The sequence below is a fragment of the Bos grunniens genome, chromosome 16 (genome assembly GCF_055505025.1).
Source record: "Bos grunniens cultivar Pamir isolate PY7600 chromosome 16, Bosgru_T2T1.0, whole genome shotgun sequence".
In the NCBI taxonomy this organism is placed as follows: domain Eukaryota; kingdom Metazoa; phylum Chordata; class Mammalia; order Artiodactyla; family Bovidae; genus Bos; species Bos grunniens.
The window spans coordinates 80614321-80641660 of record NC_141180.1 but is presented as its reverse complement, the minus strand read 5'-3'; the positions used below and the strand labels follow the sequence as shown (position 1 = coordinate 80641660).

Here is a 27340-nt window from a genome sequence, read left to right as displayed (position 1 = left end):
TACAAACAGAAAGCCTGAGGCTCACAGAGGTAAGATCACCCACCTCCTACAAGAGTCCCTTACCCTCAGCGTGGAGCTCTTCCTGCTAACTACGGTCTGCCCGCAGCCTGGGGGCACCCCGCCCGTCCCTCAGCCCTGGCTCGGCTCCCAGGACCACGGAACGCAGACCAGCATCGGGATGCTCGCCCCACGCTGAGCAGACGTTCTCGTAGCACACAAGTGCTGCTATGAGACTGGAAGGGACCCTAGGATGGAGGAAAACGGGGCAGGTCTCGGGTCATAATGAGCTCAGCTAAGGGGAACCATGCCATACTAAGACAGGCTCGCCTGGGAGAGAAGAGGGGATCTGAGGGTCTAATCAGACCGCGTATCTGATGAGAGAGGAGGGAAACCAACCCAACACCACTCCCAAGGCAGAAGTCTGGTGGATGCGGAAGCAGCTGGAAGCTGTTAGAGGGCTCCAGGCCCTGCGCCTCCTTCCCCTCTTCATCTGCCCCCCTGCTCTGTGGGGGCTGGGAGCCCCCCTCCTCTCTCCCTTGTTCTGAGGACAGGGTGACGGGAGGGCGGAAACCCACGCTGCAAGGTGCAAAACGTAAGAGGCATCGAAAAGCTCAATGATCAAGTTTGATCAAAGTTTTATGCAGTATCTTGGAATAAAAATTAGTACAAAATATCCATAATGCGTGAAATATTTTAAATAAAGACCAGATTGCTGCTGCTTCTGCTAAGTCGCTTCAGTCATGTCCAACTCTGTACGACCCCATAGATGGCAGCCCACAAGGCTCCTCTGTCCCTGGGATTCTCCAGGCAAGAACACTGGAGTGGCTTGCCATTTCCTTCTCCAATGCATGAAAGTGAAAAGTGAAAGTGAAGTCGCTCAGTCATGTCCAACTCTTAGCGACCCCATGGACTACAGCCTACCAGGCCCCTCCATCCATAGGATTTTCCAGACAAGAGTACTGGAGTGGGGTGCCATTCCCTTAGTAGTACACAATTTCCAATTCGCCTGAGGCTCCAACATGGCTTAGGGTGGCACTGTTACTGATTCTGTTGTTACTGAAAATGTTGATATTTTGTCCTTGGTGAAATTTTCACACTGATTTTTATTTCTTTTAATATTGCAATAAATGCTATTTATCTTGATTACTGAGTCTTCTGGCAGCCTCTTAAATGCTGTGCCTAAGGAGACTGCCTCAACCACCTTACCTTACTCAGCCCTGCTCAGGGATGAGACTGGAGAGACTGGGAGAGAGATAGGGAGACGAGACAGGGCCCCGAAAGGGCCAGGGAGAGGTCTGCACTCTTCAAAAAACCTCAGTGCATGAAAAACAAAGAAAGGCTGAGGAATTATTCCAGATTAAAGAGGAGCAGAGACATGCTCCTGGATTAGATTCCAATGACATTATTAGGGCAACTGGTGAAACTGAATATGGCCTGTCTACTAGATAATAGTAACGTATCAGTGTTGTTTCCTGAATTTGTACACTGTACTGGGTTTATGTAAGAGAATGTCCTTATTTTTAAAAGGAAAAAATAAAGTGATAAGGGTCAGAGGGTGACGGCGGTCTGAGAGCTACATTAAGCCAAACACTCCTCTCTGTCCAGCCTGTCTTTCCTCCAATTCCAGGCAGTCCCAGCAGGGACCAGTAGGAAATGGTAATGGTAGGAAGTCTTGTCCGGAAGATCAGGTCTTGGAGGGCTGGTTAGACATTTGCTTCTCAAAAAAAGAATTAACCTTGAATTCTCAAATCACTCCTCACTCGCTCCAGGAAGACTTGACAACTGGCACCGAAAAGAGAGGAAATTAACACTGACCCAGGCCATGAAACTAGCACATTCTCTGCTCAACCTCCTGAGGCAGGCACCACGGCCCTGCACTTGCAGAGGAGGAAGCTGAGCCATCAGGGAAGCAGCTCTAGGCAGCTTGGAAACGGGAAAGCCGGGGTGAGAGCCCAGGACACAGCCCAAAGCCAACTCTTTTCCCACTTCCAGTTTGTTGTGCAACTTGAAATTCCCTTCTCATGCATCATCCTACAAACTAACCCTTTAGTTTATTTTTGTGGAGTTGAATCTGCATTGGCCTTGGGATTTTTGGCTCCGAAGTCAGACCGCCCCAATTCCAATCTGACGGCACCGGTTATTACCTAAGGGGCTCTGAGTGAGTGATAACTTTTCTGTGCTTTCATCTCCCCATCTGCAAACAGAGATAATATAAACTGCTACCTCAAGGGTTTGTCATAGGATTAAATGAGATTATACAAGCAGAGAATTTGAGAGACCCGGACCTTGCAATGTTCAATAAATGCCAGAAATCATTACTATCTGCCCCTGCCTCAGATCATTCGCTCATAGGAAGTGATGGCCTAATTTCTGACTATAAAACCCCTCAGCACTTTGACACATGAAGACAAATGCTTAACAACTGCTCCTAAAGAAGTTATCCATCAAGATAGTATTTTGGATATTCTCAACCTAGTTAAGAATGCCTTGAAGCCCCCACCCACCTCAGACCACTCGCAATCATCTGAGGCAGACCCCTTACCCTCAGGAGCCAGCATAATCGACACCTAAGAATCTTAGAGAGGACGGAGGTCTGTCCTCCCGTGCTCTGAACGAGGAGGGGATCTTGTTTTTCTATGTCATGTCACACTTAGAAGTTAAACAGCAAGTCCATCTAGGGGCCACATCCCTGGGCTGGAGGAGTTGTCTGGGAAGGTTCAGGCCCTAGTGCTGGTAGTCGCCCATGCAGCTGTATAATGCAGGCAAGTGCTTGCCCCTGGGGCCCACCGGGCCTGAGCGGGGAGCCACCTTGTCCGCAGAGTTGATGAGAGCGTACAAGAGGCCACTAAGTCCTGGGCACTTCAGCAAAGAGCCGGGCAAAGGAGGTGGGGAAGGTTACCCGTCCAGGAAAGCCTAAGCCCCTCTGGAGCACGCTCCCGTCTTGGGGTCCTCCGGCTGAGGAGCTCTACAGCAGGAGAAGGCAGACAAGCCAGCAGACACGCAGCAGGGGGCTGAACAGGGGCGGACCAAGGGCAGGGCGCCCAAGGGTCAGGCGGCGGTCAGATTCAGCCAGGAAGATGGTTCTCCTGCGACAAAGGCAGAGCGGGAGCAGGGCGATTTTCTAACTATAAACAGAAACCCCAGAAGCCCCAAACCACACACAAGCACGTGTGAGGATGCGGGCACAGCGTGAAGGACAGCGGGCACCGTACGCAGGAGGAAGGGCTAGTGCAGCGGCAGGCGGGGTCGAGGGGCGGTGCGCGTGCCGGCGCCCAGGACGCAGGGGCGGAGCCAGGTGAGTGGGCCTGAAGCGCATCAACGTGGGCAGCGCTTACGAAGGAAAGGACTGCAAACCCAAGTGAAGAGGGGCCTTGGACGGAGCCGGTGTGGGTGGGAGGCTCACGCTAAGCGGACAGAGGCTGACCCTGCTTCTCGTAAACTGACCCCGCATCTGTCCGTCCGGATCTCTGAACACAGGCGCAACTCACACACCTGTGCTTGTCCGAGCCTCCTGGGCCCAGCCTCAGCGCTGTTTCTCTTGCCCTTCACACAGGGCTTTGCCTGACCTGATTTTTCCATGGCAGAGAGCATGAAATAGAGTCCCACACCCTGGAATTAAATTCCTCCCCATCCCAGTGCAATGGGTATTTGGATTTTGTGCTCTCCCCAAACCCCTCCAAAGCACTGCACCAGCATCTCTGCCACCGTCCCTCCCCACGCCACGCACTTTGCTCTGGGTAACACACCTTCCCCAGGGAGCAATGCAGGGGCCGGCTGAGCTGCCAGGAGGGGTGCGACCGCAGCTCCCTCCGCTGCCTGGCCCCTGCATTCCAGCCCTGTGCCCAGAGTTTGACCTTCTCTGTGGCTGTGGCATGTGTGTTCTGGGTTACAGAAATAGCCCAGCCCCTGGGACCCTGCAGGCCCTCCCTCTCCTCCACCCAAAGACTCCCAGGCTCCAGGGGCATCAGGCTGGAGCAGGGGAGGGCTCAGTTCCCCACTGCCCTCCCGCACGCCCCTCCCAGAGCAGAGCCAGGCTGGGCCGCCTCCCCACACGCCCACCCCTTCCAGCCCCCGCACTTCTGGGGTGTCTGCCATCACTGTGGATGGAGCTGAGGCTTTTGGCAGGGGAAGGCATGAAGGAGACACAGCGCCACGAAAAGCTTAGACAAACCTGACCCCTCGTTGTGTTTTCTTTGGAGTTCATTTGGATTAAGGGCAACAGCCAGCCAGAAATGGTTCCCAATCCCACACACCCTGGCCTAGCCACCCTGTCGTCTCACACAAGGCGATGATGTCATGGTCCCTGTTTCAATACTAACCCAAACAAGATGGCATCGGTCCTCCAACAAGCCCAAGATGGAATGGGGGACCTTGGACTCAACGACAATATCAAAGACTGAATGTAGAAACAGTGATGAGCTTTTGATGTGCGGCTTTTAGATCCTGACTCCCTAGTGTCTGATGAAACAATAAATCTTTCATGAAGGACTTTACTAAAGGGATAGAATGTTACCTCTGGGGAGGGTGGGGCCCTGAATGGCCTTCAAGATTCAGGTTCCACACTTTGTCCACCCGTGGGGGATGGCAAGGACAGCCACGCCTTGGCCTCTTCAGCCACACTGCCGTCACTACCTCCTAGGCCTCGGCAGCCTCGTAGACAGGTGGGGAGAGAGCTGGACAAAGGATATGGGGGTGTATAAACTCTGCAAATCAAACACCTCTGGGCTTGGAGGTCCAGGAAAGGCTATCGGTGATAGAAAGTACCCATCCCCCCCCAAAAAAAAGAAAGTACCCATCCCTTTCTAGACACTGCCCCTCCACCCCGATACCACAGAGTTACAGCGGTAATAGCCATGTTCCTGCAACCTCATGCCACTCTCTTGGTTCCAGGTAGCCACCCAACCCTAGCTCAGCCAAAACACCTTTCCAGGGATGGGAATTGGAATTCAGAGAAAAAAAAAGACCAGTCCTTCTTCAGGTGACATGTACACAAGGGAGCTGCGAGAAGCCATCTCTTTAGACTGACACAGAGCCAGGACAGCCCTGCAGGGAGAAGAGCCTGAAGCCAGCCCATGAAGAGGACCAATGGGCAAGGCCACACTTGCACCAGCCAGCTTCTTGATTCTAGCTTGTTCCTGCAGCCCAGCCATCCCTCTGAACTTCACAATGCAATCCCCTTGGGGCTTCAAGTCCTTTGAGCAGTTCCAGTAACATACTCGAAAGTTATAACTAACATCAGAAAGAGAGACAAGATGAATTCTGGAGGATCCAGCGTCTAAACTCCGTAGATGTGGCTGACATGAGGAAGAAAAGGAAGGAAGAGGAAGGAAAAGGGCCAAGGAGTTTGCCCAAGGGTTGCAGAACACAGTGCCGTTAAGACCTGAGCTGGCCTAGAAGGCCATGCAGGAGGACAGGGTGGATGTAGGTAGGGGTCAGAGAAAGCAGGTGGATTTGCTGCCTCCCAGGTCAGGGAAAGCTCCTCGGGTGTTTAGAGAGCTGGCAACAGGAGAAGTGCGGGCCACGTGTGTGAGCTAAGTCCCTAGTGAAGGTGGTAGGCCACCTCTGCTGACGGATGGGCCAGGGGTCTGGGAGCACGTTCCCAGAGGACATTCGTTATTCAGGAGAGGAGGAAATTTATATCCTTTCTCCTGCCCTTTCCAAAGCAAAAGAGGGTCCTTTGCCACCTTAGAGACTCACAGCTCTCTCAGACTAAGGGATCTGCTCTGTCCTTCAGGCCTTTAGAAACACTTCAGTTCAGTTCAGTCACTCAGTCGTGTTTGACTCTTTGCGACCCCATGAATCGCAGCACGCCAGGCCTCCCCGTCCATCACCAACTCCCGGAGTTCACTCGGACTCACGTCCATCGAGTCAGTGATGCCATCCAGCCATCTCATCCTCTGTCGTCCCCTTCTCCTCCTGCTCCCAATCCCTCCCAGCATCAGAGTCTTTTCCAATGAGTCAACTCTTCGCATGAGGTGGCCAAAGTACTGGAGTTTCAGCTTTAGCATCATTCCTTCCAAAGAAATCCCAGGGTTGATCTCCTTCAGAATGGACTGGTTGGATCTCCTTGCAGTCCAGGCGACTCTCAAGAGTCTTCTCCAACACCACAGTTCAAAAGCATCAATTCTTCCCTGCCACCAAATCCATGAGCTAATGGTCCCTTTAAGAATATCTTCCTCCTCTGTTCTCTAGTTGGCCAGAGCAGATGTTCCTTGTCACTATGGCAACGAACCTACCACTCCTCCTAACGGTAGCTTCCTAGGGAAGGACACACACAGCACAGGCCACTCCCCAGACAGAGCGGCTGACCTGCAAGCTGCTTGGAATTCACGGATGGAAGGCTCCTGACAGCACAGGACGCTGCGGGCTCCTGTGCGCCTGCATAAGAGCTCAAATCCTTCCTGTCGGAGAGGTGACACAGGAATAGCAGGCACTGTCTGACAGCAGTTAGCAGGTCGGGGAGGGAGGTTACGTATGTCACTGCCCAGACAACAGACCAACGATCATCTGTCCAATGAAGTGTTAAAAAGCATGTGGTCTATCTTCAATAAATTGAATTAGCTCTTCCTTTGACCTTTTTTTCACATCACTAATGAAGACCAGTGAAACCCTCCTAATTGAGTTCTCCTTACTTCAAGCTGCATACCATTCTCACCCTCATCTGGAGTTTGTTATCCTTCCAGACAGTCTTCTCAAATGGGTCCCTGCTCAAGGCAAGCCTTCTGCAGCAGGTGGTGGGTGGGGAAGCAGAAAGCACTGTATCCCACTGGTTCTGCAGAGTTGTTTCCACTGAAGTGATGCTTCTCTCACTAAACCCAACTTGACCCCATCTGTTCTTGGCTCTCACAGCCCCGATGAAGCCAGCTGGATTCTTCTTGTAAGCCACAAAATTGACTGAACTTTAGCTTCTTCTCTTCTGAGACCTTAGCTTACTGGGATCCCAGAAGTCAAAGTATAAATAAGAACAAGTCAGTAAATGATCCCTATCAGATGTGCAGGAAAAGCATTCCTAATGAGGGAAGATGCCAAAGTCAGCGCTCCGCCCCCACCCACACACCCCCGAGTCTCCTTCAGTCACTGCTAAAGGTAAAGTGCGCCCTACCTCGGAGGAAACGGCTTGTCTCTGGAGATGAACAGGGGTGGCATGGAATCACAGGTCAGCTCTGACTGGAATCCACTTACCCGCCAAATGGCATTAGACAAGCTACTGATGCTCTCTGAGCCTTAGTTTCCTCATCTGTAAAATGGGAATGCTAATTCCACGTGATAGGGTTATATGAGGCAGTATAGAACTGCAATGCCTTAATTACATTCCCAAATCCACAAATATCTGAAAATGTAAAGTTTTTTCTTAACTGGATTGATGGCAGAACCCAACCTGACTCAAACCTAGTTGGTAGCATCACTTGAACTGGCATGAGACTCATTTTAGCCTTTTTAAAAAATCCCACTTCTGTGATTCTTTAGACACATCTTGCTGCGGAAATATTAATATGTGTGATTTTGGAGCTGTTCCAGACTCTGCCGGAGGTTTTTATGTAATACATAGTGTGTGCATCATGTTACCATTCTGAAATCCACAGGCCCCAGGCATTTCAGATGATGAGTTTTGGAGCTATCTGAGCTCCTCCTCCAGCCCCTGAAGTCAGGTGGCTCAGGAAGGCCAACAGGGTTACTTAAGCTAAAGATGTTGACAAATACTGAAAGCTTTTGCCTTGCCACAATCTGAATCTCTTCTGGGTCCCTGGGTTCCTGCAGCCTGGAGCCAGCTTCCTGGAACACAAGTTGGCATGGGGAGGGGAGGGGATCCAAAGACCAGCCCATCAGCCCATAAGAATCTGCTGCTTTTCCACCCCAACAGAGCTGGCAGAGGCAGCGTGCTGGTATTTGATTGGCTTCAGGTATAGACATGCCTGAATATTCCAAATATGCTTCCAACTCCCCACCTCATTGGGCTTCTAGCACCTTCTCCACTACCACTGCCCCACAGTTTCACCTCTGCTCCCTCCTCCCTAGAGGCATTCTCAGGGGAAGGGGTGACAGAGACTTGGGGAATGCTAAGGGGTGGAGAGAGCCAAAGAGTGTGGGGAATTGGGCTAAAGGAAGAAAAGATGCTGAGTGTGAGAGAAATGATGAAGATGGACACTCTGGATGAGAAACAAACATCGGACACGCAGTGGAACAGGTTTGGCGTGTTTCCCTAATGCTGTTTCATGACCCCAGGAGGCTTTTAAAATAGTAGAAAACCCGGGCCCATAACTGTGACCAATACTGGGCAACTGTTATTCACAGGTCCCTTGGCTCTAGCCGTACATTTCAGGGACTTACTAATGACTGTGAAGGACTTAACCTGTCCTGATGCACGATTGTCCAAGTGGGTATCTCAGTTCTGACCCTGGGTCTGTTGTCTCGAAAATAACTCATCTTATCCTGCCACCTCAAGCTACTTTTCCAACAGACCTGCAACTGCTGGACAGCAGACCTGCATCTCAGAGGAAAACAGAAGACTCTCGGAGTGATAAGGTCTGTTGGTCAAATGGAGAATTGGTACATGCAGAGCTGAGTAGGATAGTGGCAATCAAATTCAACCCTCTTGCTTCACAGATGAGAAATCTGAGACCTAGAGAGGGACTGAATTGCCCAAAATCATGCAGTCAATGGAAAGGAAAGGTGGCCCTGGAGCCTGGATAGTGCTTTCTGTCACTTCACTGGGACAAGGATGGGAACGTCTGTGAAGCTCCAGTCACATCTTGTTGACCTTTGCAGTCAGAAAAAGGATAGTGCTTTCTATTACCTCACTGTGACGAGGATGGGGATGTCTGTGAAGCTCCAGTCACATCTTGCTGACCTTTGCTGTCAGAAAAAGGCATGCTGAATGGCGTTCACCTTTGGCTTGAAAATTTCAGAAGAGATTTTCTCCAAGAATTTCACTGTGCTCCTTGACTCTGTGTCCCGATCTACCCAAAGGTAGGACAAAATCCTCATGAAAGCTCTCTTGGGGAAAGCCAAAATTGCTGGTGATCAGGGATGAGCTAAGAAAACCACGGCCCCAAACCTCGGCGGAGCCATCAGAGGGGCCGTTGAGGGGTCTCCTGGGCAGGAGCTCCGCGGGCGGCAGAGATCTCCCATCTGAACTTCTTGGATCCTTCTCACTTTGTCCGTCCCTCTCCGTTGGTTTGAGTAAGGCTGTGGTGTCCATCATCCACAGGCTCAGGCTTTTCCGTAGCGCTGTTCCCAGGTGGCTGTACTCGTGCCCCACCACCATCCAGAAACCTCTGAGAGGATTTTGCCCCTGGGCTTGGTCTTCCGGCTCAGAGCCTGCGGCTCTCCTGTTGCCTTTAGCAGTCTGTCCCACGTCTCCCTCCTCCCCACGGAAGCTTGGGGTGAGTCTACTACCAAACTCCCAAACTCAACTAAGTCCAAACGCTGCTTTCCTAGGTTAGGAGGGTTCTTGTTTCAGAACATAAAATTAGGGTGGAAAATCAGAAAATTCTATCCTACAAAAAGATTCCCGGGCTTTCAGGAAAAAAAGGTCCTAGAACAAGTCTCAAAAAGAGCATCTAGTTCAATTTCTAGGGTGATTTCAAACTGATTCTCCTCTAAACGTCTTCTCTCCTACAAGTCTGCACACATGTGCACACCCAACCACGAGTCTCAGTCTGGTAGCTGGGGCTGCCCGGGAATTCCCACATATTTGTTGCTATTTCAGGCCTGACTACAGAAGGTAAAAGACTCAAAACACTCTAAGGCCTCAGGAGCCTCCAGATTTAGAAAAGCTCCAGTTGATATCCACCATTTCAAAAATTGATGGCAAGACCTTTCTAATACCCTTGCCTCTTGGCCACCTAGTTAAAAAGGTGCTTCCAAATGATTAACACTGGACACCAAGACTTCAAATGTAAAATGTACCTCATGCTGCTGCCTATTTCAAACTACAAACCCTCTCCATCTTTTCCAAGCAAAGGAGATGACTATAGGAATAGGAACCAGCAAGGTCTGATTCCAGAACCCCTTTGAGAGTCTCAGACTCAGGCGAGGAGGAAGTGAGAACACATTCCTCTGCTGGTGACCTTGTCCTGGAGGCAGAAACCGCCCACAATGGAAAAATGAAGAAACCGAGACTCTATGTGAGTTTATCATGGCCCAAGAACCCAGAGGGAAAGAACAGTGATGACAAGATCAGAATCCAAGTTTTCAGAAATCTGCCCCAAAGAACCCCTATCAGGGAAGTAGAGTCTCATCTGTCTGAAGAAAATCGTGCCTGGAGGCAAGATTTTTTGATTTCATGAACTAGTTAAATTTCAAAAAATGAAATTTAAGGAACCACTATAAAGTTGCCAACTTTTCAATTTGCCAAATAAGGATATTTAAAAAGCCTACCTACCATCTACTCTCATCACCAATTCTTGAAAAGAATAAGCAAGCCATAGCCTCAGAATAAATATTTGAGTGCATCTCCTGCCCCCAAAAGAAATCCTTTAAACTGAATACATTTTTGCTTCCCTGCCAAAAAGTTCAATATGCTTTCCCTTTCTTTTCTCATTTCATTTCAGACTGGTGAAAACTCTTGTCACAGACCAAAATTTGATAATCACTGGGATAGATGACCTCTCTATGTCCTTTTCAGCTTAAGCCTAAAAATGAAGAGAACAATCCTAAGCTTTGGTGATTCAGACCTTTCCAGGAAATCAGAGCTGGCAGACTTGAAAGGGAGGGGGAATCGACAAGCATCTTTGCTCATGTGAACACACTCTGTCAACTACAAAGAACTAAGCAATGTTGATTATTTTATAAATCCAGTGTTCAGTGAGCATCTACCTCCTCGTGGAGTCTCCCAGGTTTCCATGAGCTCCTGGATTTTACTGTCCCCTTGTCTGTTCAGATAATCCAGGAAAAAAGGGGGAGGAAGATAATCTGCCCAAAGTCAAGAACGATCTGAGAGAGAACTTCCCCGGTGGAACAGCGGGTAGGAGTCTGCCTGCCAGGGCAGGGGACACGAGTCGATGCCTGGTCCTGGAAGACTCCCCATGCCGAGGAGAGACTCAGCCTGTCAGCCACGACTCCTGAAGCCTGGGCGCCTCCAGCCTGCGCTCACAACAAGAGAAGCCGCTGCTCAGAGAAGCTCGTGCCCCACAATGAAGAGCAGCCCCTGTGCACCACAGCCAGAGAAAGCCCACAGCAACGAAGACCCGGCACACCCGCAAGAAAAAGAAAAGAATAAAGAGCTAAAGGAGGCTACTGGGGAGTGGTAGAGAGGATCAGGTCAGCAGCTCACATGTATGCAGACCCACTGATGCCATTTCAGTTGCACAAGTAGGACCCAAGAGAGGACCGACTCCATTGCAGGAAGCACTTTTTCCATGCTGCCTTCCACATGCTTGCTCGTGACTCTGGTGGAGACAAGGTGGGGGATGAAGTGGAGGGAAGTTGACACTACTTCGGGGCAGAGGAAACACAAAAGAGCACTGGATTAGGAGCTGCATCTTATCCTAATCCTTCTGCTGACTAACCGTGAGTCCCTTAGCACTTTTTAGCTCCCGTCTCCTCATCTATGTTATAGGAATGATATTCTGTCTTCCTGATAGGGTTACAGTGACTGTGAGATCCTTGAGGGCGGAACCAGGTCTTATCTGTAGATAAGTCTTAGAGACTGTATACCCAGTCTCTAACACAGCACCTAGGAGAGAACAAGGCTTGGTAAACAGCTGCTTGAACTGGGCCAGAGAGTGTCTCCAAGCTGGAAAACCATACACAAGTGAATGAAATGAAAGGTTATTATTATCTGTTGGCCAAACTGATGCATTGCACCATCTACCAAATATAAAAAAAAACACTAAAATTCTATTTGGAAGCAGCTAGTGATGTAAATAAAAAATAGTTTTTTTAAATGCCCATAGTTTCAAAAATAACCAGGCTACACTACATATTAATTATCCTGCCTAATAAATAACTGTGTGATTGCCTCCCAGACTCAACTGCAGTATATAATTTCTCAAGCTGAAAATGTGTTTTGCCTAGCCCTCATCACCTCTCATCCATCCATCTCATTATATTCAGAAGTCAGCAGGCAAACTGTGGTCCTCTCACCCACAGGTTACATCCGTGTTGAGAGTTGAGGTCTCTGTTTGGCTACAGCCTTGAACTGTATCAGAACCTAAGATTCCCTAGTCCCCTCTCCTGGATCCTTTCCAGAACTCCATGTTCTGCCTCTAGCAGACTCCACCACACTCCTCTTCCAATGCTTATCTCAGCACCCCAAATCTGCTTTTCAAAAGCCACATCTGGCCCAGCCCGGCCAGCACCCACCACTCCTGCGGACCCTGCTGCACAGCACGTGCTGCCCAGGGGACATCACTGCACAGACAGGTCCTGGCACCTTGGCCCGGCTGCCCACCCACCAGCCCCAGTATGAGGTAGGCCTCTGATCTCTGCTCCTGGCCATTGAGAAACACCATGCAAACCCTGGGAAGACAGAGCCGCATTCAGCCAGTCTGACTCACCAATCACCACCCCATCCAAACTTGGGTTTCAGGAAGAGTGCCAAGCCCCTACCCCACCTCCACCCCAGGCACTGGCCTCCATCCTGCCCAGTTCTGAGGCTCTGAGAAGAAAGTGCTCCTGGCACTTGTCTCTAATAGCTTTGATCTCACTCAGCTGGATCACCCTAATACTATGTGGAGGCCATGCTAGAATTTATACTGGTTAAACCGTCCCACTCTACAGACTTACAAGTTAGCTCTACCGGGAGTGTTTCCAAGTGCCTGCAACACCCAGGGCTGACTCCAGGGACAAGAGTCTTCTGGACACACACCTCCATGTCCCTAAGTTCCCTTTGCATCCCACAAGTGAAAAAATACTCACATTCTAGGAAGTCAGAAATTTTCTCTAACTTTTTGATTGGAGACCCTCAAGGAAGATAGATATTCATGGGACACTCTTATTTGTTAGGAGATAAAGAGATGATAATAAAGAGAAAGTGTAAAGATGATTTGCTTTCCAAAAACAATAGAAGTGCTTCACACACACACAGACACACTGCCTCCCTCCCTGCCCTTCCTCTCCCTCAGCAGACACTCCTCTCTCTCTCTCTTATCTCTCTTATTGTGAACCACTCCTCTTTGCCCAACATGTGTATCCTCCTCCCCCCAGGGTCCTCTCCCCTGAAGGCTTGGACAGCCCCATTTCTTCCCAGCCCAGGTGCCCGGGACCCCAGATATTACCTTCCATGCTGGCAGCCAGGACCCAGCTGGAAGACGCAGGCTGTTGATTGGGAAAGAATCCTAACAACACTCCTGATCCGAGAGTGGCTCCTCCCTTGAGAAGGAAGGAGACAAGGAGAGGGCCCGGCAATCCAGAATTTCCCCAGCCTTCCAGGAAGGCTCTGGTGTCAGCTTTCTCTCTGTTACAGCATTGACTGAAAACCAGGGAAAATTCTCCAATAAAGCAGAGTCTGAAATCTGAAACTGCAGGTTGGCTCAGTCCTATATAAATACACTCACACCCCCGGCTCCGCGGGTCTGATGGCTTACCCGCCCTCGCGCTCCCCTCCTCCCCACCCAGCCTGCAGCTCGGGAGCATCAGACAGCCCTCTAGCTGCAGCTCCTCCAGGCGCCCGAGTACAGCGGAGCCATGCGGGCCCAGACACTGCCAGGCGCTGTCCACAGGCTCTCCCAGCCCGCCCCCTCCAGCTGTTCAAGTCCACGTGCTTAAGTGACGCTCAGGGTCACGGCAGCGAGGAGGGTGGGAAGTTTCCAGTTGAGGAGCAAAGATTTCTGGAGACTTCCTCCATGTCAAGGAATAATACTCTCCTAAGGATCAGCTTCCAGATAACTGGTCTCAGTTCAGTTCAGTTCAGTTCAGTCGCTCAGTCGTGTCCGACTCTTTGCGACCCCATGAATCGCAGCACACCAGGCCTCCCTGTCCATCACCAACTCCCAGAGTTCACTCAGACTCACGTCCATCGAGTCAGTGATGCCATCTAGCCATCTCATCCTCTGTCATCCCCTTCTCCTCCTGCCCCCAATCCCTCCCAGCATCAGAGTCTTTTCCAGTGAGTCAACTCTTTGCATGAGGTGGCCAAAAGTACTGGAGTTTCAGCTTTAGCATCATTCCTTCCAAAGAAATCCCAGGGCTGATCTCCTTCAGAATGGACTGGTTGGATCTCCTTGCAGTCCAAGGGACTCTCAAGAGTCTTCTCCAACACCACAGTTCAAAAGCATCAATTCTTCAGCACTCAGCTTTCTTCAGCGCTCAGCTTTCTTCACAGTCTAGCATATATTAATTGCTAACCACACCTTCCTCTCCTCCAAGTTTCTGCATCTGGCTCTTACAGAGTCACCCCTTTCCCTTATGTTTTAGCTGTAACAGAATCAGGCCAGGTGAGAGTGGGAAGGAAAATCTGGTGACAACTGGCTCATTTTGCAGATGAGAGAGCTGAGGCCAGGAAGATGAAATGGCTTGTCAAAGCTAGGCAATGACTTCTAGCCAGATTTGGCATCTTGGGTAGCAGAATAAAAAGAGGCTTTAAAAGTCAGATGCTTTAACACAACTAGATGATCCCTTGAACCACTAATTGTTCACTTAACCTCTCTGAGCCTTATCCTCATTTGTAAAATGAGGCAAAAAAAAATCCTACCTGAGAGAGTAGCGACTACATATATAACATGTATAAAGCAGTTGGCATACAACAGGCATTCAGTAAGGATCCACTGAGCACCCTTCCGTCTGTGACTGCACGCTAGATTTTACTGGCTGGCTTGAATGGCCTTTAGTACTTGCTGTTCTTCCAGGGGTTGGCTTACTGTTTCCAGTTCATTGTCTTTATGTCAACCTATTAGCATTCAGTTTACTTTTAACCGTGCTCAGCATGTGATGCTTCATTTCTGTAAAAGAAAATCTTTGATCTACAGGCCAAGGTCATAGATTTGCGTTGAAGTCCTCCCAGCAGACGTCACTCACATCTTCACCTCCAGGCTACAAGCTTCAGCCCAGCTGGACAAGGAGCATTTCCCCAAGGGGCTTGGCCTTAAACTCACATACCTAAAATCAAATTAAGATTCACCACCCACTGACTATATTATTGTATTGATATGATCAGTCTACAAGATACAGTAAACAAAGATAGTAAGGGGCAGAACATTTAGCTTCATATGCTACCATTTGGGTTAAGAAATGACTTGTAACTACCTATATATGTTTGCCTAGAGCAGAGGTCAACAAATTTTTTATGTAAAGGCTTAGATGGCACATATTTTCAGCTTAATGGGCCTTATCGTCTCTGTCGCAAATACTCAATTCCGCCTTTGTAGCACAAAAGCAGCCAGAAACAATGTGTAAATAAATGAGCATAAACAAGTGAGCGTGGCTGTGTTACAATAAAACTGTACTTGTGGACACAAACACTTAAATTTCATACAACTTTCATGCGTCACAAACCACTATTCTTATTTTCTTAGCCATTTAAGGGTAACCATCATTGCTGGGTCTTTCTCAGACAAAATTAGGTGGGGGGCTAGATTTGGCCCATGGGTCATAGCCTAGACTGGCTTAGAGCATTTCAGAAAGGGCATAGCAGACACTGGTAACAGTGATCACCTCCAAGGAGGGAGCTGAGGCTAAATCTGAGACGAGGTAGGAGAAACTCTTCATGGAATACTATTCTGTACTTTTGAAAAGTATAACCTACGCATGGTTAAAAAAAAATTTTTTTTTAAATAAAAACAGTTAATTATTAATGGGCTCCCCATATAAGCTGTCTTACTTCTGTAAATGTCAACATAAACTGTCCCAGGCAACCAGGCTTATAACCACAGCTTTGAGTCTCTCCCACCCCATCTCTCCACAGTGATCAGTGTCCAAAATCCACTGGCCTGGTTCACCGGTGCCTCAGCCCAGCACTAGCTAATCGACTGCTCTCCCACCCACCCCTACCACTGTCGCTACCACTCGGCTCTCGTTTCATAGAGCCTTGTACCCTTAACTGACTTTTTACTTGTGTAAAGCTCATTTCCCAAAGAGAGACTGGAGCTTTTTAAGGACTGGGACAATACCTTGCCTTCCTGGGTCTCCTACACCACTGCCTTGCGCCCAGTAGGAATGCCATAAATGGTTGCTTGATTGTTAATCTCCCATCCTGCTAGAGAAGGTTTGGAATACAGAGCACAGATCCACCCAGAACAGAAGCTGGTTCTGAGACACGCAGCAAGGCAAGAGTGTACACAAGCTCAAGGTCTTTGACGGTGATAAACATTTAGGGACAGGAAAGAGTCAAGGTTTGATCCAAATGAAAGGGGCTGTGCTTTGGAGAAGGCAGTCAGGAAGCCCCAGGGGAACCCTCTAATTCCAATCTCTCGTGCATTTGCCTAGTAGTGAAGGGAAACCTCCCTATCCTCTCCTGGGGAATTGTGGTGATCCCAGAATCAGACCTTCCATGTTTAGGAGCGATCTCAGCACAAAGCAGTCTTCTCTCCCACCCAAAGGAGGAAAAGCTGCCTCCAGCAGTCGGAAAAGACAAACGAGCCACATGGACTCCCGCAAGGACAAGGCACTACCTTTGAAGGTGGTCTATCCTGCTACTGAAGCATGCCATCAGCCCGCTTTCTGCCTCCACCCATTATTTCCAGTTCTGAGCTAAACAAAGGTTTCCTGAGTGGGTTGAAAAATAAATAAAACTGATGATAATTGCCAAATACAATAGAATTTTTGAATATTGCTTCCTTCCAAGATACTTTTTTCAAAAAACATAAAATCATTGACTCTTTGGAACTGGAAATATCTTTGCTAAACTATGTCTACGGAGAGACTTGCGCGGTCCAGAGGTTAAGAATCTGCCATGCAATGCAGGGGGCGCAGGTTTGATCCCTGGTCGGGGAACTAAGATCCCACATGCCGAGGAGCAACTAATCCCGAGCGCTGCAGCTACTGAGCCCCCGAGACACAACTAGAGAGCCTGTGCACCACAATGGAAATGCCAAGTGCCACAAGTAAAACACGATGCAGCCAAAGACGCAGACGAAGATTTTGTAAATGTTTATGAAATGAAATTGAATATAGTCCCTGTTTCCCAACAGGAAAGCATTCAGGGTTATGCTGTAGAATAGACTGCTTTATTTCCCCATGGGAGGAATCATCACCAACACCCATGGCCATGTGGGTTCTGAAATCCCGTGTTAGGCCACAGGGAACACAGCTAGTAAGTAGTAAAGCCAAAATTCAAAGCTTGGTCTGCCCAGCTTCGAAATTCAGCCTTTCCTACAGTCCAAAGTTTCCGTGACACTAGATCACCCTGTCTTTGAAATGGGCAGAAATGAGAAGTTCCATCAGGACCATCAGAAGCATACAGCCGTCCTGCAGCCCATCAGATTGCATCCTCCTGAAGTATTCAGGCCTCCCCGGGATGGAGGAAAGGAGACCAAAGACAAGCCAAAGCCAGGATGCCAGTGCCCCAGATACCCAGAGGCAGAATGGGAGGGCGTCTCTCTGGCTCACACATGGACTGACACAGGTGGGAAGGGTGTGACTGAGCCATTCACGCTGCCCACCTGCACTCTGCCATCTTACTACCCAACTGCTCATAGGCCCCTTGCTTCACCTGGCCTCTAAAGCCACCCTCTCCTTTATCTGTCATCCCTCTGGGACTTCCCCACAACCAGCCTTCACAGGGGCCTGGCTCAGGCCTCCCAGCAGGGCTAAAGCACTTGGGAGCCCATGAAGTATGGCATTATTTGGGCACCACAAACACAGCATTTACCTGGATCCTGGCACCTTTCCTCTGCAGCCCTGCTTTTGGTAAATATTTGGCTGGCTCATGCAGGACAGGGCTGGGGCCTCTTTGCCCTATATCCGCAAAACCACAGTTTTAGGAAGATGTGCTACAGAAGGTGGGGTTAGGCAAGAAGAGTCACAAACACTTGTATCCAGCCAGTCCCCCAGTTCCACAGGGAATAAGCTAGTAAGTAGGGAAGCCAAAATTCAAAGCTCGGTCTGCCCAGCCTCAAACTTCAGCCTTCCCTACAATCCAAAGTTTCCATGACACTAGGCCATCTCTGCCAACCCCAGCAGAAAATTACCAGCGTCACTTTGCCTCTAGCACACCCTCTGAGCAGCTCTGAAACATTTGTGGCTAGGCTCTTAGCCCATTATCGAAACTGAGCTTCAGATCCCACAAAAGTTCTTGATTGTCCAGTTGGAGTTCACAATGCTGAGCAATGCCCTCCTCCAGGCAATTGTCAGAGCCGCCCACCCAGCTCTCTTTCCAACCTAACGTGCAGGTGCCTGGAAAAAACCCTAGTTGCTCTGCACGGCAGAGCACTTACCTCCAGAAGCACGCACATGACTGGCGTCATCTGGCCTCAGTGACTGCCTGGACACAGGGGATGACCCTCCCCATTTCTGAAGAGGCAAACCACAGCCAGGAGTTTGGAGCCCACACAGGATGTTAAGACTGGAGGCAGGATGGGCCCCAAGCCCTGCTTCCCTCCTCAGGCCCTGGAGAGAGAGCACCACTCTCTCTGATGGTCTAGAGTCTGTATCGGCCCAAGGAAGTGCCAAGAGGTCCTACCTCCCTCGCCCCCATTCTCAGGTGGCTGTCCTTGAGAACTTCAGCTGGCCTCTGAAGCCACCCAGCCCTTTATGTGTCATCTCCCCGGGAGATACAGTCATTAGCAGAGAGCACCATGTAGGTGTCTAATTAAGCAACCAGCGGCAAATGCAAAACCCTGTTTAAGCACCTCACAGAGCGTCCACTTGGGGATCTTCTTACAGGCAACTCCCTCTCCCGAGCGTCCTGGAAGTTCCCTATTGTTTGCCTGGAATACAGAAAAGTGTCTAATTCTGCCCTCCTCCTTATCTGCTGGCACTGCCTTCCCATCCCCAGCACACCCCGGGGGTGCCAGTCACATGGAGCACGGTGTGAATGTGCCCCTAGAACTGTGGGGCACGACAGCGCCGGGTGGGTGGGAAAGTGCCTGTGCCCAGGCGCGAGGGGCAGGGTCTCCTGAGAGGGCGTCTGCCTACCTGGCCTCTGTAGGTGTCCCAGGGCCACATCCTAGTTTGGGGTCTGGGCTCAGGAAGCAAGAGGCCCTCCAGCCGCTGGGGAGGAAGGGCTGGCGGGGAGGTGGGCAGCATGGGGGCTCAGCCACACTCCTCCCACTTGTGGCTCTGAGTCCTGTCTCCTGTCTGCACTGTAGCTCACCTGGTCCCGGCTCACCCTTTAAATGGAACGTTCCACTCGCCCTGGGAGCCCAGGGGGAGTGGGGCGGGAGTCCCTCTTCAAGAACAGCTTTCTTTTCTAGAGACTAGTGTGTCTGGGATTCCATCAGACACTGCTGCGGGTGGCAGGTGGAGGGAGGGAGCGAGAGCCACAGCAAAGGACAGAGGAGGACCAGACAGACTTAAACTCAAGCTCCGCGCCCCCGAGCCCAGGGCTGGTACAAGCTGGAGACTGGCAGGGAACAGACACCACAGTCTGCTCCCTCCTGGCACAGCCGCCTTCGGGCATCAGATGGGCACCCTGACAAGCAGGGGCGAGAGCCCCCACCGCTCACCTCTGCTCCTTTGCCCCTCCCTTGTTCTTCTTCCATGCCCTCCTCTCCCGGCTTAGAGACCTTTATCAGCCTTCTCTCTCTTACCCTCACTAGGGAGGAGGGTCGAGGGCCTGTCTCTATGCCTGCAAGCTTTTCCAAGGGGCAGTGCGTTTGCCTGTACCGGGAGTGGGGGAGGGAACAGCACCCAAGAGACAAGTCCAGGGCCTCTAACCCACCGGGGGCTCTGAGGACCCCAGCCTCTACCCCGAGAGGTGGGCCCCGTATTGATGTCAGCTACAGTACCCTCCCGTGCCCCAGGGCTCTGCCAATTTGGCCCAGAACCCTGGCACACATACCGGTTCCGCTGAGATATGTGGGTTCTCGCTGACAGAAATGGGAGGATGACTGTTCTGTCCAGGTGTTTTCCAATTCCTAGGAGACAAACTGTACTTTGGTTGCAGCCAGAGAGATTTAGGTTAGACACCCAGAAGCACTTGGAATGAGTAATAAGAGGAAGTTTAGGACTCTGTGCTTTAAAAATATAGCCCATGTCCCCTCTGCAGGGTATGGTTTAGTGCCTGTTTTCATCATGTTACTTTCTCACTCAGAAATTTCCCCTGGCCGGCCACATGAAGGCCTCGCGCCTCGATTAGCATCCCAGGTCCACCACAGTGAATCCCCAGTCATCTTTCAAACGTCCTGTCCCAGTGCTCCATGTGAAAGAAATTCTAGTCCAGCCACAGCGTCCCAATATTTGCCCCCAGAGCCTTAAGGATCTCTGCTTTGGGCCATGCCCACCCCCCAACAAGACGCCCCACTCCTCTCAGCCACCAGAGCAAGCCACCTGCAGATCTTAACCAAACTGATTGTCTGATAGCCTGAGGGACTTCTCTAAGAACCTGATTTCTAGATTCCATTCTAGATGCCTGTTGAACCCAGGCATCCAAAAGCAAGCAGACACTGCTTTAAGGGGGAGCGCCAATGCCACCGTTCCCAGAAAGCCTGCAACAAACACCCCCGGCCCACAGAAAGCCTCCTCCCGTGTGCAGATATGGGCACATATCCACCACTCATTCCAGGGACATCCTGTGCATCCACAGGGCTGAAGACTTCTCAGTCTTTAGACTTTAAGAGGGGTCCCTGCACTCGAGAAACTCCAATCTAGTCCTGGACACAGACAAACCAAACCTACCAAACTGTCCTCGTCTCAAAGGCAGCGCATGATGAGGGCAGAATAAGGCAGAGGCAGGAGCAGGTCAGGGAGGCAGCCGCATGGAGACAGCAGCTTCTGGGAGACCCAGGGCGGGCCCCCCAGAAAAAGCCACAGAAAAGGGGTGGCAGAAAACCGACCCCTGGCCTGGGTCAGGAGTCACGCCGAGAGGTGAGAGTAACACAGGGGCGAACGCGTGTCCACTCCCGTGTTTACCACTCCATACTTGCCACCCCATGGTCCCTCAGAAGGAACTGGAGCTGGGGGAGCGTCGGGGGACTGGCTGCGGGGCCCACCAGGCACAAAGCGGCCGGTGCTCAGTAAATATGTTCTCACTGATCAACGGACAAAATGACCTTTGAAGCCTCACTGCCAGCAGCAGGAAGCACTCAGGAGCAGCCACAGCTCTGAACAATATTTTCCTAACTTTTTAAACTACTAAAAGCAACCCCGGGACAGATAAGGGGAGGTGAGGCGCTGGCTGGGAGACAGCCTGGCTTTCCTGACACAGGATGTGGGAGTGGGTGTGAGAGCCGATCCCCCTGAAAGCTGGGCAAGGCCTGTGGGGACAGCTGCCCTGAAAGACAGCTGCAGGGCGCTCAGGACAGGGGCCCACGCGGGAAGAGGGTTCCCCGCAGGCTGCCTAGCGGGCCCAGCCTCCCCCAGCCCCTCTCCCTAATACAGCGCTGGACTTGAGGGGCAGGGCTCCCCTGAGCTGGCGGGGTCTCATGAGCTGAGCTTGTCCCTCCTGCTGCAGGGGCAGTGGCTCCGCTGACCCGCCCCAGAGAGACAGAGGTCCTTCTGAAAGGTCACAGCTTCCCCCGGCTTCCACCTTCTCCAGCCTTCCAGTCTTTGGGTTGACCTTTATCTGGCTGGCTGGAATTTAAGCCATCCCACACTAGGGAAGTCAACCCAGATATCAGACTCACCCCGGTAAGAGTGCCAGCACAGGCTGACAGAAGCCATGCATAGGCTGTTCCCGCTGCCTGTGGCTCCTGTGCTAGGACCCCCTGGGGTGGGGTGCTCCCTGCATTTCACCAGGAGGCCATGCGGCTGAAGAGCAGGTAACAAAGCCCAGGTGGGCGAGGCGGCCTCTGTGTATCCGCTTCCTTCATCATCATCACACGCAGTCACACCACCGCCTGTATAACCTGCAGCTAAAATCACCGGAGCCAGAAGCCCAGAGCCTGCATTCTAGCTTTCCCTGAGCCCTGGCCGGGCCACTGAATGTCTCTGTGCCTCTCTTCCTTCACCCGTGGAATGGAATGGAACCTACATTCACTTAATTTAGCTCTCGTGAGTATAAAGTAAGTTAATAAATACAGGAGTGTTTCAAAGTTCAGTTCAGTCGCTCAGTCATGTCTGACTCTTTGCGACCCCATGAACTGCAGCACACCAGGCCTCTGTGTCCATCACCAACTGCCAGAGTCCACCCAAACCCATGTCCATTGAGTCAGTGATGCCATCCAACCATCTCACCCTCTGTCATCCCCTTCTCTTCCTGCCCTCAATCTTTCCCAGCATCAGGGGCTTTTCAAATGAATCAGCTCTCCGCATCAGATGGCCAAAGTATTGGAGTTTCAGCTTCAACATTAGTCCTTCCAATGAACACCCAGGACTGATTTCCTTTAGGATGGACTGGTTGGATCTCCTTGCAGTCCAAGGGACTCTCAAGAGTCTTCTTCAACTCCACAGTCCAAAAGCATCAATTCTTTGGCACTCAGCTTTCTCCACAGTCAAACTCTCACACCCATACATGACCACTGGAAAAACCATAGCTATGACTACATGGACCTTAGTCAGCAAAGTAACGTCTATGCTTTTTAATATGCTGTCTAGGTTGGTCATAGCTTTTCTTCCAAGGAGCAAGTACCTCTTAATTTCATGGCTGCAGTCACCATCTGCAGTGATTTTGGAGCCCAAGAAAATAAAGTCTGTCGCTGTTTCCCCATCCATTTGCCATGAAGTGATGGGAAGGGATGCCATGATCTTAGTTTTCTTAATATTGAGCTTTAAGCCAGCTTTTTCACTCTATCAAGAGGATCTTTAGTTCTTCTTCACTTCTTTAGTGTTTCAAAAGCTAACCCTAAAAGCAAAACCCAGGGTGCTACTGACAGAACACTAGCAGCTCGAGAGAAGCCCAGCTGCCTCACGCCTTCAACAATCGGGCCCTCGTCCCGGGCTCCAGGCAGGAGCTCCAGGCTGGGGAGCCCTTCTCTGATCCACCTGGGAAGGGATAGAAAACAAGAGTGACATCCCGAGCCCCACCCAGCCCCCTCCCAGGGTCCGATGCTCTTGAGAGTCCCCATCTGGGAGCAGTGAGGTCCCTTCGCAGTCTCAGAACCCCAGTGCTCCCAGCAAGAGCGCCATCATTTCTCAAAAAAGGCCACGTGAAGCCACCATGCCCTTGTCCTTCTTCCACTCAGACGTTTCCCCTGATTACCCTCCCGGCTTTCTGAGGAGACTCTGTAGGGCTTTTACCATGTAATTTTTGACTCATCGGCAGGTTGTGAAATCAATTTAGCAAGTCAAGATTAGCACTTTTAAAATTCAATGGAATAGAATAGAAAATCTCCGTGCGCGCTTGGTAAGAGTAAGCATTACTCTGCGATACCTCTCAAACCCGTGACACACACACGCAGGCACACGCAAGAGTTACGGTCTTGGCTCAGTTGCTTGTCTTTCTGTGTTTCTGTGTCTTCATCTTTAAAATGAGTATTCTGATAGCGTCCGCCTTTTAAGGCTGTTGCGAGAATTACATTAGTTAGCTACAGAAAGTGGTTGGAAAGCTGTTGGCTTAAGTGCTATATTATACATACATGTGTACATGTGTGTGCTTATTTATATCTTTCTGTAGTATGGAGAGAAAGGCTGAAATCTTTGCTGTGGGAGAAGCAAAGAAGTGTCTCTCCAAAGACAAGATTCCCAAGTGTCAGAGGTTTCATGAGTGTTCATACACATAGCTTTAGGGAAAGAGGCTTAGGTGATTTGAAGTTGGGCTTTCCTGGAGGCTCAGTGGTAAAGTATCTGCCTGTCACTGAGAAGACACGGATTCAATCCCTGGTCCAGGAAGATCCCCTGGAGAAGGAAACGGCAACCCACTCCAGCATTCTTGCTGGAAAACGCCATGGACAGAGGAGCCTGGGAGACTACAGTCCATGGGGGTGCAAAAGAGTCGGACACAGCTTAGTGACTAAACAACAACAGTTTGAGGAACACAAGCCGGAGCAGGGTGAGCGCCAGCATGAGAGCACTATGCTAAGCGCTTTCCCGATTAGCTCTTTTAATTCAACACACCCCTATGTGGTAGGTATTACCAGGCCCATCTTCCAAGTAAGGAAGCAGCACCGAGAGGTGAACTTGCCACACGGCGTATCAGTGGTGGAGCCTGAATGTGAGCTCTGACTGCCCCGTCTGGGCTGTTACCCATTGCATACACCACATTGTCTGCTTCCTTTGATGCCACCTTCTCACACGTGAAAGAAGCTTGTGCCACGGAGGAGACGGCTCTGTTTGTGAGAGGGGGGCTTCTCCTGCACTCACCTCAAAGCCAGGCGATTTAATTTTCTAATGCTCGAGTTCAGCAAACAGCACCCCCAGGGTCCCATAACAGAGTCCACAGAGTTCTACTACAACAGCCGGAGGTAATGAAGTTGGTTAACAGGGCTTATGACCACATGTGTTAAGCACTCGATCTGCGCAGTGTAAACCTGGCCGGAAGATATTAAACGCTCTCACCCCTTATTCCAGAGGACTCAGGTTCTTTCTCATCATGTATCACTTTATCTTCACTATGGTCCAGAGATGCCAGGATCCTTCCGTCTCCCAACCTTGCCCGAGCTCACTTGCGTGAACGTTCAGCAGAGAGTGGGAAGATTTCCGGGAGACAAGAAAAGAGGGAGTCAGGTCCCCCGTCACAAAGCGTCTGGGAGCACCTGGCTCTCAGTCTGCCCTTGTTTGCTCCCCACCTGGACATCGATGCCAACTCCCCTAACACAGGACACTCAGTTTGTCTCTGAAACCAACCGCGGGCTTCATCAAACCCAGCTGATACTTCTGGTGGGAAGAAAGAGGACAGACAAAAAGGACAACACAGCCGTAACTGTGAACGAAGCCTCTCCTTTCCCTGGGCCGCCCACAGTCGCGCACCTGCCACGGAAAAAGCACAGAGCAAGGGGAGGGGCAGCCACTCCTGTCCCACCAGCTGGGCGGCCACTGCCTCTGGAGTCCCCAGCATCCTTGTTCACTGTCCCTCCAGTGAGAGCTGGCTAACATCGCCTCCTACAAGGCAAAACCCATGCTTTTGTTTGTATATTTTCATTCTGTAGTAAGCCTCAAACAACTCTTTTTAAAAAATAAATAGGAAAACTTGAGATCCAGGGAGGTTAAGGACTTGCTCCTGGTCACAGACTTTGTGAATATAAGTGAGGGCAGGTCCCAGCAAGGCCAGGCTCCTACTGGAGGTGGCAGGAACGTCTCTTCCCCATCACCTGCACCCCCCTCCCCACTCCAGTGAAAAGGACCACTCCCTCTCCTGCACAGGTATTTCTGAGCCATGCTATCATCCCTGTGTGATGATCTGTTTATGGATCTGTCTCCCACACAGTACTCTGAGTTCCTCGAGAGCAGTGACCATGTCTTACTAATCTTTGCATTCCTGGTATCTAGCAGCTAGTGATTTCCTAATAAATGTCTGGCCAAGAGAGGGTGGGAAGGCAGGGAAGGTGGGATGGACAAAGAGGGCGGGGAGAGAAGAGAGAGATGGAAAGGGGGGAGGACTAAGGAGGGAAGGAGGAGAGAAGGGGGAGTAAGCAGGAAGGCAGGCAGGAGCCAGGGGGGAAAGAGGGCTGAGCAGGCGCCAGGAGAGAACGTCACCTCAAGGCACAGGGCCGGACCGCACACATGACCCTCCGCTGATCTAGGTCACACTGGGACGCACAGACGCGGGCTGCAGCCCCCAGAGCCCGTCCAGGACAGACTTAGGGAGCACTCGAAAGGGGGTGGCCGTCAGCTACCAGGCAGGCCTGGCAGGGTCCCAGGACGCCACTGCCCTCTTGGCTTTCTCACCTCGAAAAGTGAGAGGATGGGTGTTGCTGCTTCTCGGGCGCGCCTGCGCCACCCCGCACGCCTTGCCATGCCCACCTGTCAATGGAGGCTCCTTTCTGTCCTGGATGATGGGCATGGATTCAGGGGAGGGGGACCGGCAATCCAGGCTGGGGCAGCCCCTCCCCTGGATGCTCAGCCCCGGAGGTGGGGTGAGCTTTGGGGGTGCTTCCCGGGTGAGGAGCTGGCACCACAGGAACCTGAAGAAGAAACCACATCCCTCCGCCTGGACCCCCCACAAAAGGCCACCCCACCTCCCTGAGGCGGGACGGAGGGGCAGCCCCTGTGGGAAGGAGCTCCTGCAGCACTGGGAAACCACTGGAAACTGTAACTCAGCAAGCTGGCCTCTCTCGGGAATTTCCCCAGGACGAGGAGATAAGGAGGCTTCTTGCTCAGCCTGAGCCCCTGTGAGGCCCCCCTGCTCCTCCCGCTTTTCTAGAAAGTACCAGGTCCCCAAGCCCTTCCTACACGGGCCACTGCTCACTCCGCACATGCTTGTGGAGACCCCCGGTCTGCAAGGCACACTGGCCCTGAGGGCGGCAGGTGGGGCGAGAGAGGGCAGAGGGGCTTCTTGGCTTTCTCCGAAAAGTCCAGAATGATGCCATCACACTCTGCAAATCCTGCCCAACCTCTTTGGAAATACAAGCCCTCAAGCCAAATCTGGCACGTGCCAGGCAGCCAGGCACCTAGCAATGAAGCAGGAACTTATTCCAGCAGGTCTTGTGGCTTCTCCTTTGCACCAAAGAGCTGGGTTGGGGAGCCGCGTCCAGGGTCAGTCACACTGGGCTCTCTGAACAGACGGGGCAGTTGTTGCAGGGCAGAACGTGGGATCATGTCAGCTGGAGGCCACGGAGACACCCACAAGGACAACCTACTACTGAAACATCGGTCGGGGAAAGCCAAGGGCGCTGGCTGAGTTCTCATTCGGACCCTACGGCTCACACGCGGTGTTCTCTCAGGCAGGCCACGGGCCTCTCCGATCCTCAAGGAGGATCTCATCTGTGCAGGGCCCTAAGGACAAGCGAGGGCAAGGAGAAAGAGGTAGCAAACGGTGCCCCAGTGGGCTCAGACCCTGAAAGGATTAAACCCACCCTCCTGGTAGAGCCGCCGAGGGTCTTCACAAGCCACGCCCACCCCAGCCTCCTACTCCAGGATCCCGGAAGTGTTCTCTGCGTTTCAGCGTGCTGACGTATTCCCAGTTCCCCTCCAAGCACACTGTTCCTCTGCCTGAGCTGCACCCCTTCCACTCCCTCAGCCACGCTTTGAGGATGAGCCCAAGCCTGCCCCCTGCAGCTGCTCTTGACTTCCACTCAGGTGATTTTGTCTTCCTTCCTCTGTGTTTGCAAAGCACTCAGTGCATCTAATCTTATTTTTCTCAATTCTTTGTTTACAAGTCTGTCTCCTCTGCTAGACTATGAACTTTAAAGGGCCATGTTAAATTCATCTTCCATTACACAGACATTCAGTAAATGTTTGCTCTGTGCCAGGCCCTGTGAGGTACCAG

General features: G+C 51.2%; 1 protein-coding gene across 28 annotated transcripts in view; it reads right to left on the bottom strand.

Annotated features, from left to right (window-relative positions):
* The window catches only part of PLEKHA6 (pleckstrin homology domain containing A6), a 159505-nt gene that overhangs the window by 61942 nt on the left and 70223 nt on the right, over positions 1-27340 (bottom strand). For 3 of the 28 annotated variants that reach the window (XM_086345701.1, XM_086345710.1, XM_086345714.1), the window contains exon 1: positions 13221-13561. The exons of 23 other annotated variants lie outside the window; for them this stretch is intronic. The gene's annotated coding sequence lies outside the window, so the exon portion shown is untranslated. Of the gene's footprint in view, positions 1-11275; positions 11391-13220; positions 13562-19014; positions 19171-27340 lie in introns of those variants that run through there. 2 more of the 28 variants (XM_086345715.1, XM_086345703.1) reach the window with 2 other exon arrangements.